Below are 15476 nucleotides of genomic sequence, written 5' to 3'. Positions count from 1 at the left end.
TTCTTTAAATTGAAAGCAAGGGACGGGGCACCTGGGTGGCTCAGTTGGTTAAGCATCTGACTTCAGCTCAGGTCGTGATCTCACAGTTCATGGGTTCAAGCCCTCCCCATGTGTGCCAACAGCTCGGAGCCCGGAGCGGGCTTCCGATTCTGTGCCTCCCTCTGTCTCTGCCCTTCCCCCACTCACACTTTGTCTCTCAAAAATGAATAAACGTTTAAAAAAAATTTAATAAATTGAAAGCAAGTGATCCCAGATGGTAATTCAGATCCACATGAAAAAGCAAAGAGCAAAAGTAAAGGCAACTATGTAATTAGAATAGCATAGATGCACATTTTTCTCCTTTAATCTCTTATTTAGAGAGACATTATATAAAGCAATACATACATAATGTACTCTTAGGCCTGTAACAAAAAAAAAAAAAATGTGATATGTTATTGGCTAAAGGTGCCAAAAGTTCAGAAATAACAGAAGCAAAACCATGAATCGCTGAAGCAGTAATCAGTAAGTTTATTGTGCACACACCAAAAAGACAGTTTGCAAGCCAGGAGCACACAAACGAAAACATGTCAATGAGGCTCAGAGGTATATTGTGATAAAGCAGCCTATATATGGAGAGAAAGCAGTGACTGTTTACTTTTCACAGTGATTGGTTATAATATTAGAATTTCCTTAAATGATAGGGAATTGGTCAGTGGTTACCTTATATCAGTCTTGGGAAACAGTTGAAGTTTTGCTTATGATTTCCAGAGGCATAAGCAAAAGTGACCCTGGTCAAGTTAGCATTGCATAATAAGCTAAATTAAGCTTTGTTTGTATGACTAAACGGGTTTTGTCTGCTCAGGGAATTTTCAAGGCTGGTGTCCATTTGTTTTTTATTTTAACAGAGGTGAATGGCAAAAGGAAATGAGTCCAGATGGTAACTTGAATTTACAAGAACAAATAAAGATAAGCAGAAAAGATAAATAGAAGGTTATTATGACTAAAGTGATAAATATATACTTGTTCTCCTTTCTTCTCTAAGCTTCTTTAAAAGACACTGAGTTTCATCAGATTATTTGTTTTTGGGGGGTGTTGAGTTTTATAAGTTCTTTATAAATTTTGGGTATTAACCCTTTATATCAGATATGTCATTTGCAACTGTCTTCTCCTAGTCCATAGTTGCCTTTTTGTTTTGCTGATTGTTCCTTCACTGTGCAGAAGCTTTTTATTTTGATGTAGTCCCAGGAGTTTATTTTTGCTTTTGTTTCCCTCGCCTTGGGAGACATATCTAGAAAAAAGTTGCGACGGCTGATGTCAAAGAGGTTAGCGCCTGTGTTCTCTTCTAGGATTTTTATGGCTTCAGGTCTCACAGTTAGATCTTTCATCTGTTTTGGATTTATTTTTGTGTATGCTGTAAGGAAGTGGTCCATTTTCATTCTTTTCCACGTCGCTGTTCAGTTGTCCTGACACCATTTTGAAGAGACTGTCCTTTCCCCGCTGAATATTCTTTCCTGCTTTGTTGAAGATTAATTGACCATATAGCTGTGGATTTATTTCTAGGTTTTCTATTCTGTTCTATTGATCTATGTGTCTGTATTTGTGCCAGTACCATACTGTTTTGATTTCTACAGCTATCACTTGAGGTCCGGAATTGTGACGCCTCCAGCTTTGTTTTTCTTTTTCAGGAATGCTTTGGCCATTCCGGGTCTTTTGTGGTTCCATACAAGTTTTAGGTTTGTTCTAGTTCTGTGAAAAACGCTGTTGATATTTTGATAGGGATTACATTAAATGTATAGATTACTTTGGGTAGTAAAGACATTTTAACGATATTTGTTCTTCCAGTCCATAAGCATGAAATGTCTTTCCATTTCTTTGTATCATCTTCAATTTTTTTCATCAGTGTTTTATAGTTGCAGAGTATGGATCTTTCGCCTCTTTGGCTTTTGATGCAGTTGTAAATGGGATTGTTTTCTTAAATTGCCTTTCTGCTGTTTCATTATTGGCGTATAGAACGGCAGAGGGTTTCTGGACATTGATTTCTGTATCCTGTAATTTTACTGAGTTCATTTATTATTTCTAGCAATTTTTTGGTGGAGTCTTTTGATTTTGCTCTATGTAATATCGTGTCGTATGCAAACAGTGAAAGTCTTTACTTCTTCCTTACTGATTTGGATGCCTTTTCTTTCTTTCTCTCTTTTTTAAATTTGAGAGAGAGAGACTGCACAAACAGGGGAGAGGGGTAGAGGGGGAGAGAGAATCTTAAACAGGCTTCATTCCCAACGTGGAGCCCAACACGGGGCTCAATCCCATGACCCTGGGATCATGACCTGAGCCAAAAATCAAAAGTTAGATGCTCAAACAACAGAGCCACCCAGGTGCCCTTCTTTCTCTTTTTTTCAAGTTTTTGTTTAAATTGCAGTTAGTTAACATACACTGTAATATTAGTTTCAGGTGTACAATTTAGTGATTCAACACTCACATACAACCCTGGGTGCGCATGACAAGTGCCCTCCTTAATCCCCATTGCCCGTTTACCCATCTCCCCACCTCCCCTCTGGTGACCATCAATTTGTTCTCTGAATTTAGGAGTCTGTTTCCTGGTTTTCCTCTTTGATCTCTATGATCAGAGAGGATCCTCTATGATCATTTTTCCTCTATGACCATTTTTTTTTCTTAAATTCCACATATGAGTGAAATAGTATTTGGTATTTGTCTTTCTCCGACCGACTTATTTCACTTAGCATAATACTCTCTAGCTCCATCCATGTCATTGCAAATGGCAAGATTTCATCCTTTTTTAGGGCTGAGTAATATTCCATTATATATATGTGTGTGTATATATATATACACACACCATTATATATTGTAATATTCAGTGTATATTGTATATATACAGTATTGTATATATATTCAGTTACCGTGTCTTTGTCTATTGGTTGCCCCTGGCAATTCCTATGAATTTTTTACTAAGCATCTCAATTTCTGCGAGGACGTCAGCTGGGATCAGGATATGTATATGTAATATACATATATATACATGTATATGTATATATGTATACATATATATATATATGTATATGTATATATATGTATATATATGTATATATTTATTTGACATATGGTACTGGATATTGACATGCCAAAGAATGTATTTGGATCCCTACCTCACACCATATACAAAATTAAGTCAAAATGGATCAAAGACCTAAATGTAAGAGCCAAGACTATAAATGGAGAAAGAATTGGTAGAAGAAAGAAAGAAAAAATTGAAAAATAGAAGAAAAAAGTGGTAAATTTTCAGGAAGTTGAATTTTTCAATGAATTCTTATAGATGACAGCAAAAGCACAAGCACCAAAAGAAAACTAGATAAACTAGACTTCAAAAAAAATTAGAAATTTGTGTGCTTCAAAGGACATTAGCCCTGAATATCTCCCACAGATTGGGAGACGTTAGTTGCAAATCATATATCTGCAAATCATATATCTGACAAGGGACTTGTATCTTGAATATATAGGGTTATTACAACTCAATAACAAAAGTTAAAAATTGAACTACATGATCTAGCAATTGCACTACTAGGTATTTACCCAAAGGGCACAAAAATACTAATTCGAAGGGACACATACATACTAATGGCTATAGCAGCATTATCAACAATAGACAAAACATGGAAACAGTGTCCATCAACTGATGAATGGATAAAGAAAATGTGGCCAAAGTGGCCAAAGTGGCCAAAGTCGGACACTTAACTGACTGAGCCACCCGGGTGCTCCACATCGTATTTATTTCATTGTATTTTAGAGAGAGAGCATGAGCAGGGGAGAGGGGCAGAGGGAGAGAATCTTAAGCAAGCTCCATGGTCAGCCTTACACAGGGCTTGATCCCACAACCTGGGGATCATGACCTGAGCTGAAATCAAGAGTCAGACACTTAACGGACTGAGCCACCCAGGCACCCCTGGGAGATAGACTTTAGATTTGAAGATACAAATAGGTTGAAACATAATACATAATTGTTTCCTGGGCCAGATGTGTGTGTGTGTGTGTGTGTGTGTGCGCACGCGCATGTGTGTGCATGCAAGTGTGCACAATTGTATGAGAGTAAAATCTAAAGAGTATAGGGTTTTTTTTGAGGTGACAAAATGCTCTAAAATTGTGATGGTTGCACATATTTGTGAATATACTAATATCTACTGAATTATACACTTTAAATTGGTAACTTGTGTAGTATGTGAATTATACCTCAATAAAGCTTTAAAACATTTTTCATATGGAATTTCAAGGGCCCCTGAATAGCCAAAAAAATCTTGGAAAAGAACAGCAAAGGTAGAGGATTTACACTTAATTTCAAAACTTACTACCAAGCTATAGTAATCAAAACAGTGTGGTATTGGCATAAGGATAGATATATCAATCAATGGAATAGAATTTACGGGGCAGAAATAAACTCATTTATCTTTAGTCAGTGATTTTTGACAAGATGTCAAGTCTCTTCAGTGCAGAAAGAATAGACTTTTCATCAAAAGAGGATGGGACAACTTCATATTCATATACAGAGAATGCAGTTCAGCCCTTACCTCATACCAATCAACTAAAAATGGAATCAGTCTCTAAATATAAGGGCTAAAAAGTGTAAAGGTCTTGGAAAAACAAATAGAGGTAAACCTTCATGGCCTTCAATTTGGCAATGGAGTCTTAGATACGACACTAAAAGCACAAGCCACAAAAGATAAATGAGATAAATAGGACTTCACCAAAATTAAAGGGTTTTGTGCATCAAAGGACACTATCAAGAGAGTGAAGACAACCCAAAGAAGGTGAGAAAATATTTTCAAATCATTTATTTAGTAAGGGCTTAGTATCCAGAATATTCTTCTATTTATTCCATCACTGTCTCTCTATAACAGCGTCCATAACTTTTGTATGGATTTCATTTCTGAGTTTCAATCCCTACGTGTTTGTGCTATAGAAACCTAAAATGAAATCTGTCATATAGTGAAGCCATTACCTTCTCCCCAAACAAGTAAAACATCTTCTTCCTTTAGTTACTAATCTTAGTTAATAATGTCCCTAGATAGGCACCCAGGGATCAGTCTTTGCAACCCTTCTCAGAACTATGCAAATACAATTAAGTGTTGGTGTTGTCTCTACACCGAGCCCTGTTGACATCCTTCATTTCCACTCAAGTCCCACAGACATATTCTCATCCCATTCCCATTTTCTTTCAGCCTTAGTTTCAATGTTAATTCCTTGGAAATCCCTTCTCTGAACTCAACATTGAGTCCCATTCCTTTCCATTCTCCCCGCCTGTCCTCTTGAATAAAACTCTGTCTTCAGGACGTTCATCTATTTTGTCATTATACAATTATTTCTTTATCTCTTTACCTCTGTCTTCCTCCAACTGGACCAGTTGCGGAAAAACTGACCCCAGAATACTAAAATAAAGCAGATTTCCCTGTGATCGTTACTTCCGAGTTAGAAATTCAGAGAAATTCCTTGCTATCTTAGCCTTAAATGCCTGTTTGTTTAAAAAAAAAAAAAAATCCTATAGTCAGGGGCATCTGGATGGCTCAGTCGGTTGAGAGTCTGACCTCAGCTCAGGTCATGATCTCACAGTGGGTGAGTTTGAGCCCCACACGGGGCTCTCTGCTGTCCGTGCAGGGCCCGCTTTGGCTCTTCTCTCCCTTTCTCTCTGCCCCTCTCCTGCGCTCTCTCTCAAAAGCAAAGAGACATTAGAGCAATTTCGGTAGTCAGATCACACGAATGTCTTCAGATTCAAGTTTTACTTACAGAAGAAAGAAGGCCTGCCCCAACTGGAAATATGGGTGCAGATAGGTGTTTGAGATGATGACTTCAATTCCTTTGTCGATCTACCCAGAAATGGAATTGCTGGATCACAGGGTAGTGCTTTTTTTTTAATTTTTATTTTTTTAGGAACCTCCACACTACTTCCCGTAATGGTTGTGCCAACTCACATTCCCGTCAGCATTGTCGAAAGGTTCCCTTTATTCCGCGTCCTCACCAACGCTTGTGAGTGTCCGCTGTCGTTTTGATACCAGCTCTTCTGACAGGTGTGAGGTGATCTCACTGAGGTTTTGATTTGCGTTCTCCCGATGACAAGTGAGGCTGAGCACACCTCCCCATGGACCTGCTGACTTTTTGTATGTCTTATTTTCAGAAATATCTATTCCAGTCCTTTGCTCATTTAATTGGATTATTTGGTTTTTGTTCTGTTTTTGCTGCGGGGTTGTGTGAATCCCTTCTATGTTTTGGATATGAACCCCTTATCAACGTAGGGTTTGCAAATATTTTCTCCATTCCCTGCTGTTTCACTCTGTGGTTTCCTTTGTGGTGCAGAAGTTTGGTTTTTGTTTGTTTGTTTGTTTAGTTTGATGCAATTCCACTTGTCTAGTTTTGCTTTTGTTGCCTGTATTTTTAGCATCATATCCAAAAACATCACTGCAAAGACCCATGTCAAGAAGCTTTTTCCCTATGTTTTATTTTAGTAGTTTTATGGTTTCAGGTCTGATTTTAGGTCTTTAATCCACTTTGGCCAATGTTTGTATATGGTGCGAGATAAGAGACCGATTTCATTCTCCAGCATGGGGATATTCAGTTTTCCCAGAACCATCTGTTGAAGAGACTATCCTTTCCCCTCTGTGTATTCTTAATACCCTTTTTGAAGACATTTGACCATATACATGAAAGTTTATTTCTGGACTCTTCTTCTATTCTATTGACCTATATGTCTGTCTTTATGTCAGTCTGATACTGTTTTGATTACTGTAACTTTGTAATGTATTTTGTAATTATGAAGTGTGAGGTCTCTAGCTTTGGTCTTTCTCAACATTGTTTTGGCTATTCAGGGTCCTTTGAAATTCTGTGTGAATTTTAGGATGTTTTTGTCTATTTCCGGCGGGGGGTGGGGGGGAATGCCATTGGGATTCTAATAAGGATTGAATTGAATTGAATCTATAGATTGCTTTGGGTAAGTATTGACATTATTTAAACAACAATAATTCTTTCTTTTTATTGTTATTGTAAATGTTTATTTATTTATTTTGGGGGCAGGCAGAGAGGGAGAGAGAAACCCAAGCAGGCTCTGTGCAGAGCCTGACATGGGGTGGGGGGGTGCTGTGAGATCATGACCTGAGCCGAAATCAAGAGTCAGACAATTAATCAAATAAGCCACCCAGGTGCCCCCAATATTAACTCCTTCAATCATGAACAGGAAATGTTTTTCCATTTGTGTGCATGTGTTCTTTCATTTCTTTTGGCAAATGTTTTATAACTTTCTGTGTATAAGGGTTTTTTTGGGTTTGTTTGTTTTTTTTGCCTCCATGGTATTTTGTTCTTCTTGATGCTATTGTCAATAGAAAGAATAGTTTTCTTAATTTCCTTTTTGATCTGCTCATTATTAGTGTATGGAAATGTAGCTGATTTTTGAGTATTGATTTTGCATCCTGCAGCTTTGCTGAATTTGCTTATTAGGTCTAAGGTTTTTTGCCTCAGTCTTTAGGATCTTCCATACATATGATTATGTCATCTGCAAACAGATGACGTTTTACTTCTCTTTTTCCAATTTGTATGTCTTTTATTTCTTTTTATTGCCTAATTTCTGTAGCTAAGAATTCCAGCTATGTTGCAGCAAAATTGAATCAGTAATCAAAAAATTCCCAACAAAGAAAAGTCCAGGACCAAATGGCTTCACAGGTGAATTCTACAAAACATTTAAAGAAGAGTGAATGCCTATTCTTCTCAAACTCTTCCAAAAAAGAGGGAGGAAAGCTTCCAATTTCATTCTATGAAACTGGAATTACTCTGATACCAAAACCAAGTAAAGACACTATCAAAGAGAGAGAGAGAGAGAGAGAAGCCAATATCTCTGGTGAACATGGATGCAAAAATCATCAACAAAATATAAGCAAATCAAATGTAACAATACATTAAAAAAATTATTCACAACAATTAGGTGGAATTTATTCCTGGGATGCAAGGTTGTTCAATATTCGTAAATGCATCAACATGACCTATCACATCAGCAAGAGACCAATATGATCATTTCAACAGATGCAGAAAAACAGATGCACTTGTGTAAGTGTAACATCCATTCATGGTTTAAAAGTTTGGTCTCGGGGCGCCTGGGTGGCTCGGTCGGTTAAGCGTCCGACTTCGGCTCAGGTCATGATCTCACGGTCCGTGAGTTCGAGCCCCGCGTCGGGCTCTGTGCTGACAGCTCAGAGCCTGGAGCCTGTTTCCGATTCTGTGTCTCCCTCTCTCTCTGCCCCTCCCCTGTTCATGCTCTGTCTCTCTCTGTCTCAAAAATAAATAAACATTAAAAGTTTGGTCTCTGTATTTAATCCCACCAAAGGCCATGAGAAAGGAGTAAGGGTCCCAGGCACTCTCATACCATGATGATTGGGTAGCAAACTTGTAAAAACATAGATAAGTAAATAGAAATGTATAGAAAGAGTGAACATCTCCTTCCCAGAGTTATATAATCTTCTCTAGAGGTACTTGTTAGAATTTTTGTTTATATGATTTTGATATTGTCCCATTCATTTGATATACTTTTTAAAAATATAGAATTTATTGTCAAGTTAGCTAACAAATAGTATATGCGGTGTGTTCTTGGCTTCAGGAGTAGATTCCTGTGATTCATCACTTACATACAATACCCAGTGCTCACCCCAACAAGTGCCCTCCTTATTGCCCATCACCCCTTTTCCCCACCCCACCCTGCCCCCATCAACCCTCAGTTTGTTCTCTGTATTTAAGAGTCTCCTATGGTTTGTCTCCCTCTCTGTTTGTAACTATTTTTTTTTTCCTTCCCTTCCCCTTGGTCTTCTGTTAAGTTTCTCAAATTCCACATAGGAGTGAAAACATATACTTAAAAAAAACATGCACAAATATATCATTTAGGCGATTATATTATATTCACAATTCTTCAACTTGTTTGTTTATTGAGAGAGCACGAGCACATAAGTGTGAGCAGGGGAGAGGCAGAGGGAGAGAGAAAATCCCAAGCAGTATCCATGCCAAGCTTGGAGCCCGATTTGGGGCTTAATCTCATGACAGCGAGATCATGACCTGAGATGAAATCGAGAGTCTGACGCTTAACTGACTGAGCCACCCAGGCACCCTTTCAACTTATTGTTTTAAAGCATATTAAGCTTTAGAGATATTTCCAGGTAACGGAATATATATCTATGCCATTATTTTTAATTTCCACATAATATAAAGCCACATAATACAATGAATGGCAGCAATTCATTTAAATATTTTAAGTTGGTGGGTATAGAGAGCATTTCTTCTGCGTTTGCAGCTATAAATCAATAAGCATGAATAATCTTTACATACCTCTTTGTGGATCTGTATTTTTTTTTTCAAAAAGAGGTAATCTAAATATATGATAAAGTTATTTGTTCTAGTGACACATTTTTTTTTCAGTTCACATAGTCAGATTTCCCTGAAAAATGTCTTTGTTAGTACATGTTTAATTTTTTTTTAATTTTTTAAAGTTTATTTATTTATTTTGAGAGAGACAGTGAGAGCTCAAGCAGGGCAGGGGCAGGGAAAGAGAGAGAATCCTGAGCAAGCTCCACACTGTCAGCGCAGAGCCTGATGTGGGGCTTGAACCCACAAACTGTGAGATCATGACCTGAGCCAAAACCAAGAGTCGGACACTTAAACAACGGAGCCACCTAGGCAATTTTATGTGTCAGTTGGCTGGGCCACAATGTGCCCAGATATTTGGTTAAACATTATTCTGGACCTCTCTGGGCAGGTGTTTCTGGATGAGATGAAATTTGAGTTGGTAGATTAAGCAGATTGTCCTCCCCAATGTGGGTGGGCCTCATCCAACCTGTTGAAGGCCTGAATAGAACAAAATGATGGAATAAAGGAAAATGTGCTGTCTAGTTGCCTGTCTCTGAGCTGAAACTTTGGTTTTCTCCTGTATTCAGACTTGGACTGGAGTGACACCATCGGCTCTCCTGGTTCCCAGGCCTCTGACTACAGGCCTTGGTACTTCTCAGTCTCCATAATCGCGTGAGCCAATCCCTTCATCCAAATGCAGAAATTCCAGGGGTGCCTAGATCAATCAGTTGAGCATCCAACTCTTGATTTCAGCTAAGATCATGATCCCAGGGTCATGGAATTGAGCCCTGCGTTGGGCTCCATCAGTGCGGAACCTGCTTAAGATTCTCCCTCCCTGTCCCCCTGTCCCCCCCTCACCCACTCGCGCCCACTCTCTCAAATTAAAAAAAAATAATTAATTTAAAAAATGCAGAAATCCTGAAGCTGGAAGCCTCTTCCTGTAAAGTTAGAGCTTGTGATATAGCCTCAAGTTTCTGTCATCTAAAGGGCTTTGTTCGACTACTCCACCCCTAGCCTGCAGATTTAAAAACTACAAAGTACCTGAGAAAATAGTGCCAGCATAAGGTAAACCCAGTCCCTAGTTTTTCCCAACCCATGAAACGTCTTTCAATGGAAACTGTTTGAAAATCACAAATATGGATGGAAACCCTTTACATTATGTCTTCCTCCACAGTGGCCCAAAGGGGGCTGCCAAACAGGTAACGTTGGTGTCTTAGGGTTCAGAGTCCAAATGCAGGTAAGGAGCCGCAAGGACTGAGGGAGGCCTGGCAGGGGATGGTTTTGACACTCTTCCTGCAGCACTCTGCTCTAGGTGAAAGTTTTTGTCATTCGTCTTCGAGTTCTCACCCCTGTTCTCACTCCTCCACCTGCTTCCCATGGGAAGTCTTCAGTCTTATTCCACACACCCATGGCCGTCTTCTGGTCACGTGATTCCATCTGCTTTGTCGCCACAAAGATGGACAAACATGAACAAACTCCACAAATGGCACCCACATTAACCATACACAGCCCCGGGTCAGGCCCTTGCTGTCCTCCTCTTCCCAGATGGTGAGAGCGAGGGAGTTTAAAAAAAAATTTTTTTTAATGTTTATTTATTTTTGAGAGATGGAGACAGAGGGTGAGCAGGCGAGGGGCAGAGAGAGAGGGAGACACAGAATCCGAAGCGGGCTCCAGGCTCCGAGCTGTCAGCTCAGAGCCCGACGCGGGGCTCGAACTCATGAACCGAGAGATCATGACCTGAGCCGGAGCCGGAAGCTCAACCGACTGAGCCACCCAGGCGCCCTGAGAGTGAGGGAGTTTAAACAAGACACACTCAAGACCACATGAGGGTTAGTGACGGGTCAGAACTCAGATTCAGATAGCCCAGTTCCAAAGCATCTTAATTATTCTCGAGATGTGGGCGTTATGTACACCATCTCATTGTGCTTCCTGGAAACTTTAGATTGATTGTAGGGGGAAGGAGCTGCGGGTCAGCTACGGTGAGCCACACTTTAGAGAAAGCTGTACACGTTTGTTACCACTTTGCTGTCTGACCCACTTCACAGAGATTCCTTCAGGGAAACCCCTTGGGGGACATATGTTGTAACTCTTATTAATTCTTTAATTATTTACTCTGTTGGGATAGTGTTCACTGTCACCAGAGCAGCCAATGCAGTAGTTCAAGAACAAACTCTCGCAAGACTCCACACCCCTCAGCAAGTTAAGAGTCAACCTTAGAAATCTACCTTCTCATTTCCTGCGTTCTTAGATTTTCCTTGCGAGCTCACCTGTGCCCGCATGAGCAACAGACCATGATGAATTCGACGGTGGATGTAACAAGAAACTAAGGGATGTCCCCTGACCTGCTGTAAGGGAGAACTCTGGACAGGCTGAGTAGACTTCCATGGATGGAGTCACATGGGGGCGGGGGGGTGCAGGGCATCACAGACGTCCCATTGTGACGCGGGTGGAGTCTTAGCTGGGATTGGCCGGGTGGGCACAGGGTGGGATAAAAAGCCGGGCTCAGAGCAGACCTTGCACTGAGAGTCCCTGGGGAGGGGTGTACCTCGTTTTCTGCTGGTCTCGTCCTCCCCACCGCCTCAGCACCCACTCAGGGCCCCTTTCCCAGTCTCCCAGGCTTCCGGTATAGACTCAGGTCTCCCACTTCCCACATCTACCTTTTCTATCCTGAGGCAACTAAAAAGAAACAGAAAAGCAGAAAGACACCAAGCTGAGCCCACAAATCTGGAACCTTGTGGATCAGTAACAAAGGGAAGCCCATCGCCAGAATGATCAATATCGCGAGCTCTGTGAGCTTCACCAAAGTCATGGGAAATCCTAGGGTTTTAAAATGTAAAACCTTGGAAGAAAACTCAGAATCCTAATGAGCACTTCATCAGAGGTACTGCGGAAGAGAGCAAAAGTCGTGCTGGGCTCTCACTTCCCATATGGTATTTTCTCCACCCAAGTGATGAATGAACCTGAGTCCACAATCATGGCTTATTCATGAGACAGCAGCCAGCACAAAGCCTTTCCCCTCCTGTGAGATGAATCATTACCCAACCAGGCGTACTTAGGGAGCAGTACGTCCTTCGGACGGCCATATCCATCCTTCTTGTGTTCCGCGGCTCCCCTCTGATCAGGTAAGGCCTCTGAGCCCACAAAGACCACCAGTGTCCGTCCTGCCTATTCTAGAATTTCATGTTCGTGGAAGCATACAGTGTGTGCTGTGTTGGGTAGAGTTTTCTTCTCTCGACATAACGCTGTTGCTTGTATCAGAAGCATGTCCTTTTTATTGCTGGGCAGTTCTCCATCGTGCGGATGATCATCCATACTTTCCGTTCTCCTGTTGCTGGAAACCCGGGCTATTTCCACGTAAAGGATATTATGAATAAAGCTGCCTTGGGTATCCTGGTATATATCTTTTGGTGGGGTTATCATAGCATCTGGAGACCAAATACATTTCATCATTTATGGGGGTATAAGGACCAGTGGAAGACCTTGCCCAGGGTCACATGACAAGGCTGGGCACACCCAGGAAAGCGGTCTCTGACATCAGTGGTCCTCCGCGTTGTTTGGATGGAGTCATGGTGGTTGAACTTTAGGACTCCGTTAACTCAGGCTCCCCATATCCATTTTACAACCTTGAGATTAGCTCCCAAGCTTCTAGGGGTGGCAAAAAGGGACTGGTTTTCCCCTTTCGCCTTTAGTCTGGGCTCAGACTCTGAGCAGGTCAGGGAGAGGCAATGAGATCAAATTTCTGATTCACTGTGTGTATGTCCCTTCCCCTCCCAGCTTCATTTTCTCCATGTGCCAAGAGAGAAGATTAGCTCCATTCTGGGGCTCACTATGGGCCTGACAGTCTGTGAGTCCAAAACTACCCACAATTATTCAGCGATGGTTAGAGATGGGGTGTCCTTTCCCCATCTGCCCTCTCCAGTCCCTTGCGGCCCCAGAGTCACCCCTCCGTGTAAGCTCCACATGGGACTCTGCACACTGCTTCCCTCGTCAACTTAAAATTGTCAGGAGGTAATAATTAGGCGAGAGCATTTATTTGGGATTAAAGAATTGCTATTTGGGGTACAGACATGGGTAGTTACCCAAATAGTGTCCCACTAGAAAGCAAAAGTCAAGTTAAAAAAAAAAAATCTTTTTTTAATGTTTATTTATTTTTGAGAGAGAGAGACAGAGAGCATGAGCAGGGGAGGGACAGAGGGAGAGGCAGACACAGAATCTGGGGCAGGCTCCAGGCTCCGAGCTGTCAGCACAGAGCCTGACGCGGGGCTCAAATCCACGAAACCGTGAGATCATGACCTGAGCCTAAGTCGGACGCTTAACCGACTGAACCACCCGGGCGCCCCAAAAGTCAAGTTTTTAAAGCAAAAAGGGAATGCTTGCATCTGCTGTTTACAAACAACCTTTGATCGGTGTTGGTGGCAGAAAGGTCATCCTTACTGAATATAATGGGTTGCTATAATATCAGTAAGTGAAGTCTCTTGCTGTAGCAAGTTGCTGGTATTCACGGTGAGTCCTGGGAAAATTTTCGGTTTGGCCCACTTCAAAAGTTTGTGGTTCCACTGGTGAGAACATACATAAAGCCCATCTCCTTAACGGCCTCCCGCTTCGTTTTACAGCCCCTTGACATTATGACCGCATTTCATGTCATCTTTCATACACCCAGTGCCCAACTCCCGTGACAGTCAGTGCTTTTTAAAATGTACCCAAGATGTTGGCTTTATTCAGGTATGGTGAGGCCGGGGCGCCTGGGTGGCTCAGCCGGTTAAGCGTCCAACTTCGGCTCTCAGGTCGTGACCTGACGGCTTGTGAGTTCGAGCCCCACGTCGGACTCTGTGCTGACAGCTCGGAGCCTGGAGCCTGCTTCACATTCTGTGTCTCCCCCTCTCTCTGTCCCTCCTCCGCTCATGCTCTGTGTGTCTCTCTCTCACTCTCAAAAATAAATAAACATTAAAAAAAAAAAAGGTATGGTGAGGCCAACATCAGAAAATGGTTGCTCTTGAGAGACAGTCTGTTATAGTTCCTAAGAGGAGGGGGCATATCACACCATGCAGGGCCACGTTGGGGGAGGCACCCAGGTCAGTCGGGAGGCAAAAGACAAAAGCCTTTAGTTTTTGCTGGAAGGTTTGGGTGAAACAGGGGAAACAGGCTTGGGATTGGCCACTTTGAATAATTTCAGGGGCTCTGGGGTGTAGGGGCTGTCCCGAGTTGTCTGGTACATGGCCCTGGGGTGATTTATGACAGGGGGATAGTGTCCCAGACTGCCAGAGTCCGAAAACAGAGGTGCTGGGGATGGCCTTGCCCATCAAAGGTGTGCTTATAGGCAAATCCTTTACTATGTCCAGGAATTAGCCAACTCTGGCAGGGATAGTCCCTCCCAGGTCCACAAGGCCACCAGGATGTCAAAGCATCATAAATGGGACGCCTGAGTGACTCAGTCGCTTGACTGTCTGGCCCTTGGTTTCGGCTCAGGTCATGATCTCACAGTTTGTGGGATCGAGCCCCGCGTAGGGCTCTGCACTGACGGCACAGAGCCTGCTCGGGCTTCTCCACCTCTCTCTCTGCCCCTCCCCAGCTCACGCACACGCTCTGTCTCAAAATAAATAAATGAACGTTTTTTTTAAAAATCGTAAAATGTGGAGAATTTAAAACATGAATATAGTCAGGGACGGGCAGGATGCTGTAGGAAGAATCCTCTGGAGTCCTGCTCCATCCCACCAACTGGTGGACAAAAATGGCTCCTGGAACACCCTCCAGGAGGTGCTAGGGCGGTCCTTTGGGCTTCAGGGAGAAAAAGCAGTTTGTGCGTGTGTGTGTGTACAAGTGTCTGTATGCGTGTGCTTTTTGTGTGCACATTCTCAGCTAATTCCTGTTACCGATTAAGTATCTACATAGTCTAAGCTTTGTGATGGTCATTGTTATCCAGTGTGTTCAGTCAGACAGCACCTGAATATTTCTAATTGGGCCCCGTGGGCCAGGAGCCCCTTCCATCCTGGCTGCCCCCGCACTGTTCCTCACCCCCATGGGAAGCCGCCGAGATGCTCTTAGGGGGAGGGAGACACAGAGTTGCCGCTTCTGGCAGGTCAGGCTGCAGGGACCCCAAAGGAAACAATCTCTCTTGTGTT

The 15476-nt window shown here is 42.1% G+C and overlaps 1 long non-coding RNA gene across 1 annotated transcript; it reads left to right on the top strand.

Moving 5' to 3' along the window:
- Positions 1–11714: 11714 nt before the first annotated feature.
- On the top strand, positions 11715–12753 carry LOC122205829. The gene is made up of 2 exons (XR_006196287.1): positions 11715–12479; positions 12643–12753. It is a non-coding gene; the product is annotated as an uncharacterized LOC122205829 (long non-coding RNA).
- The last annotated feature ends 2723 nt before the right edge of the window (positions 12754–15476 follow it).

This window comes from Panthera leo, chromosome E1, assembly GCF_018350215.1.
Source record: "Panthera leo isolate Ple1 chromosome E1, P.leo_Ple1_pat1.1, whole genome shotgun sequence".
NCBI lineage: Eukaryota > Metazoa > Chordata > Mammalia > Carnivora > Felidae > Panthera > Panthera leo.
This window is presented reverse-complemented; position numbering and strand designations above follow the sequence as displayed.